The sequence below is a fragment of the Chenopodium album genome, chromosome 8 (assembly GCF_948465745.1).
Source record: "Chenopodium album chromosome 8, dcCheAlbu1.1, whole genome shotgun sequence".
NCBI classification, from domain to species: Eukaryota; Viridiplantae; Streptophyta; class Magnoliopsida; order Caryophyllales; family Amaranthaceae; genus Chenopodium; species Chenopodium album.
Window position 1 is genome coordinate 8,186,374 of NC_137841.1, and position 4,825 is coordinate 8,191,198.

At 32.5% G+C, this 4,825-nt stretch overlaps 1 long non-coding RNA gene across 1 annotated transcript; it reads left to right on the forward strand.

The window, feature by feature from the left end:
* Positions 1-352: 352 nt before the first annotated feature.
* Positions 353-4,237, forward strand: LOC145641688 (uncharacterized). The gene is made up of 3 exons (XR_014115492.1): positions 353-536; positions 747-958; positions 3,848-4,237. It is a non-coding gene; the product is annotated as an uncharacterized LOC145641688 (long non-coding RNA).
* Positions 4,238-4,825: the final 588 nt, after the last annotated feature.

Sequence of the window (4,825 nt, forward strand, 5' to 3'; positions counted from 1 at the left end):
AAAAAGTGGGACCATGCGCCGGATATTCTCGCCGGAAAATGCAAATGGGTAGTGCTAGAAAAAATGCTATTTGTAACGCTCTATTTGTAACTGGCATAAGCTATTTTAGTTACTACAAGGGTATTAATAACTGACGTTGTTAGTGCGAGTTACAAATAAATTAGCATTAATAACTGACATATCCAAGGTTAGTTACAATAAGTAGTTCAAAAATAGACAGACCAACCATTAGTAACGGACATAAAAAAGGCTAGTTACAAATAGTAGGTCAAAATTTGTTGACTTTATTAATTGTAGTGGACTTTATTAAGGTTAGTTACAAATGCTATTGAGCACGATTGCATAACTGCACAACACTTACTTCACTTGTATATTTTTATATATTATTTAAAGAAACTACTCCTACTCTTCCTCGGTTCCTCCGAATCAAACTTGCCCCAATTTTTCTAGAACAACAAACCTCAATAATTTTTCGCTCTCCTTCGGAACTCCTCTAAAATTCATCCAAAAATCATTCATCGAAGAGTATCATCAAGGTAAGCTCTTTTTCTCCACCTAATTTATCTATTTTACATCAATTTTAACCGATTATTTGAAAAAAGAACTAGGATAAAAATTAAAAATTATAGGGTTTGTGCTTTTGTTGTTAATTGAATTTAATGGAAGTGTAGGGGTTTAATTATTTGCTAGTTTAAAACTTGGGTTTCATAGTAAATTGCAATTAAGGAACATCTACTTTTGAGCAGCTAGGTGGCGAGAGTTTCGAGCGCAAGAGAGAGCAATTGGGGCTTGTAATTCCTCAGCATCATCCAACAAGTGGGACAATTCCGAAATGCATGTTTGTAGAAGGAGAGCGCGCAGGTTGCTGCTGGGTGGCCTATTTGGCTTGCTGCCATTGTAGGGGAGGCTATCGGAGGGTGGTTTGTCGCGGGGTGATTCCTCTTATATGTCAAATAAGGTATGCCATTTAGTGTACCCCTTGTAATTATGATTTGTTTTGGAGAATGAATAATACAGAAAAAAAACTTTAGAAAAATATCTACTAAAATGTAGATGGCATTGGGAGTAGACTGCCTGCAATGGAACTAGTACGGGCACTTTGTATTCGTTTGTTCTAATTGAAAGTATATGTTATCTAATAATTGATTTTCTTGCCTAACGATCGACAACTAGATTTTTTTTAGTAAAGCGTAAGATTAAATGTCAAACGTATCCAGTGGTAATGTTATGGTGAAATTAGTTGCAGCTATCATGTGATAGGCTTGTGGCAATGAATAATATTGTAAATGGTAGAGGTGGTGAGGATTAACTTCAATTATTAAAGGACATTCCCGTAAGTCCACTTTCTTAAGCTTCTCAAGTATTATACCATTTCAATTTCACTATTTCAAGTTAGTTGGCTCTATTTGTCTTAGTATGTTAGACTTTTGTGGCTAAATTATGTACTCCCTCCGTCTCCGAAATTTTGACCCATTTGGCCTAATTTTAGTCCCAAAAAGAATGACTCATTAGCATTAAAATACCCACTAATTTGCAATAATATTTGTGCAAAATTAGCTTCCCTGAATAAAATTTTGTCTTACCATATACATTTATTACTATCTCTCTCTACTTTTTTATAAACCCCATATAAATTTATCTTTTCTATATACTTTACTTCTTTTTATTTAACTTTATTAATAACTGCAAAATCAACCTTAAAGGGTCGTTCTTTTGGAGACGGAGGGAGTAGTTTTTATTCCAAATTTAAGATAGCTTAATTCAAGGAAAATATGCTATATGCTATGTATATCATTCTAGTACTTCAGGGGAATCTGCTTAATTAGATTTCTTATAGTGGTTTTTTGGTGTTTGGAAATATTTGACGGAGTTAATAAAAATGAATTATTCATGAGAATAATAGGAGTACCTTAGTACTTCAGGTAAAGTTGATGACCTATTAGTACTCTGTGTATACAATATTGGTTATTTTATGTTGTGCAACTCTAATTTCTTTTTTCAGGTTTGTTTCACTGTGTCATGTATATTGCATATTGAGTTCCTTGGTAAGTTTGTTAAAACTGTAAAGTGAACCGGTAGATGTGGCTAGTCTGCACTGTCATTGGTGCTATCAGGCACCTTTTTATTTTTCTTTGCCACTCTTTTTCTGTTTTCTATTCCCCCTTTATTCTACACTATTAGTCATAGATGTTGTAATTGATGTTTTATATGACATAACCTTAGAAACACGAGTTTATATAAATGAATTAGTCTGACTGGCTGCGCTGAATTGGACACCAAGGAGGAAAGGTCATTCATGACTGTGTTTTGAAAAATATTCGTCCAATATGTCAAAAGCAATCTCAATAAAAAAGATTTAAATTCACATTGTTACTTACAAATGAATAGCAATAGATTAATGGTTATTCTATGCTAATGAAATCTTGCTTATGATGCATACAATATATCTTTCTTTTTATGTGTGTGTGAAGAATTTGACTGGTCTTAAAGGTTTGTCTGAGGCTAAAGTTGATAAGAAATGAGAAGTAGCTGAGAAGATTGTAGTAAGTTTGTTAAAACTAATGGACCTAATCAAATGTTTATGAATTTGCATTATAAAGAGAAGTTTTCTTTATCTCCTTAATTTATGGGGTTTGTTTAAGGTGAATAAGTTAGAATCTTACTATCTTCCTTTAGTTTTTAATTTTTATATTAACAGTAGCTGAATTCAGAAATGAAAATCAGAACTGAATTCGGAGTTGAATTTTAGAACCGAATTCAGAGCTGAATTTCAGAACTAAAATCAGAGCTGAATTTCAAAACTGAATTCATAACTAAATCTCAAAACTGAATTTAGAGCTGAAATTCAAAACTAAATCGAGAACTAAAAATTATATTAGATTCAGAACTTGGTCTTATAGCCATGCTTTAGAGTCATGTATGCAGTACAACTTCAAAACCTTATTTCAGAAATTCATTTTATTTTTCATCTTTAAGAAAAAAAAAGTGTTAATAAAATACAAAAGTATGAACATGGAAAGGTCCATTAGAAGTTACACCCTTCAGAATTAAGCAGGACTCGAAAAAATCAGCTTGTCATGTTTGTTGAGAGTTTTTAAGATGACAAATAATACCCATGAAGTCTGCGTGGAGTATAATAATGATCGTAATCCACTCTCAACCCCCAAAATAGAAGCCCATGTACTGTCAATACCTCATCTCTGATAACTGATCATATGGGGTTTGTAGTGTTGTACTATTGTCTAAGACCTCAGGGTATCTCAGTTCATAGAAGAGTGAGCCATGATAATTGAATTCCTTTATTCATCAGCTAGTTTCTCAGTTACTCATCCTTGTCCAACTACCGTATTTAGTTTGAACTCATCACTATGGAATTTTTAACTTAGAATTAAATGTTAATTTTCTATAGATATTTTGAGATATTCTGAAACGGAATAAAATTGACATTAAGGACTGAGAGAGCTAATTTATCCATTTATGTGATCAATGCCGGTGACCATTTCCTTTTAACTGTCATTAGCTTGCCTTTATCAATCTTCTTGTCTGTTATGACAAGTCTTTATTGATGTGCACATACAAAAGCATGGTTTGTCAATATTCTGAAAGTGAATTTTGTAGTTGCATCTTTGCATTGAACAATGGGATTTTGAAATGCCTTTTCAATCTGACTTTAAGGTTAAGACATGTCAAAAACTATTTATCCTTTGTATTCCATTAAATGTTACTTCTTAGTATAGCATGCAGTAACTTTGGTCAGTCCATTACTTTAATTCTTAGATCTAATATTTTCTACTTATGGCAAATACGACGTACAAATCTCTTCTGAGTATTGACTTCTGTTTGGCAGCTTTTATTTTGAAGCACCCCCTTGTAGCAAGTGCTGTTTTTGGAGCAACCAAGATATGGCAGCTTCAGAAGATTGTTAATGCATGTCGTATTGAGTTATCAGCTGAAGTAGCTGAAGTAGTTGCTGAGATAAACAAGGTTCATTCAAGATTTCCAAATCCATGTCCCTAGGATTGGTAATGTGAGATAATATTCTTTTTTATTTAAATTAATACATTTTTGGCCCTAAATTTATGGCTTTGCTTGTAACTTATAAGACTTGTAAGTGTGTGCATCTTTGGACTTCCGAATTCTATGTAATAGGTTTAAGTGATAAGCCATGGAGTTAGCTGTTTTGGATTGAATTGTAACAGGTTGTAACCCATTTGGTAGGATATACTACCATTTTGTATACGAATCAAATATTTAATTTAAAAAAATTATTTATTTATTAGTAACTAGCGTAATCTAATGCTAGTTACTAATAGTATTTTTTTTAAAAAAAAATTAAAAAATATATTTGTAACCGGCGTTAATATTTGCCAATTACTAATAATACCTTAATTGTAACCGGCGTAACTTAATGCCAGTTACGAATAGTATGCTTTTTAACTTGGAAAATAGACTTTTTGTAACTGGCGTTAGGTTAAGCCAGTTACGAATAGTACATTATTTGTAACTAACATTAGCCGGTTACGAATAATTTTCACTAGTTGTAACGGTGGCATTCGCAACCAACAATGCCAGTTACAAAAAGTCAATTTCGCCAGTTACAAATAGCACTTTTTCTACTAGTGCGCGCTACTCTAACTTTTAAAATTTAGGGGGTAGTTTTTTTGATAAATTTTTTAGTGGGTAGTTGTTTTTAAATACCCCTATTAAGCGTGTAGTTCCTGACAAATTTTCCCAGAATTTATCCTATTTTAAATTATGTTTCATATGCTCACAACCTGAATACGTTGAAGCAATGGTTGCATTATATGCTTTGAAGTTGGCGACA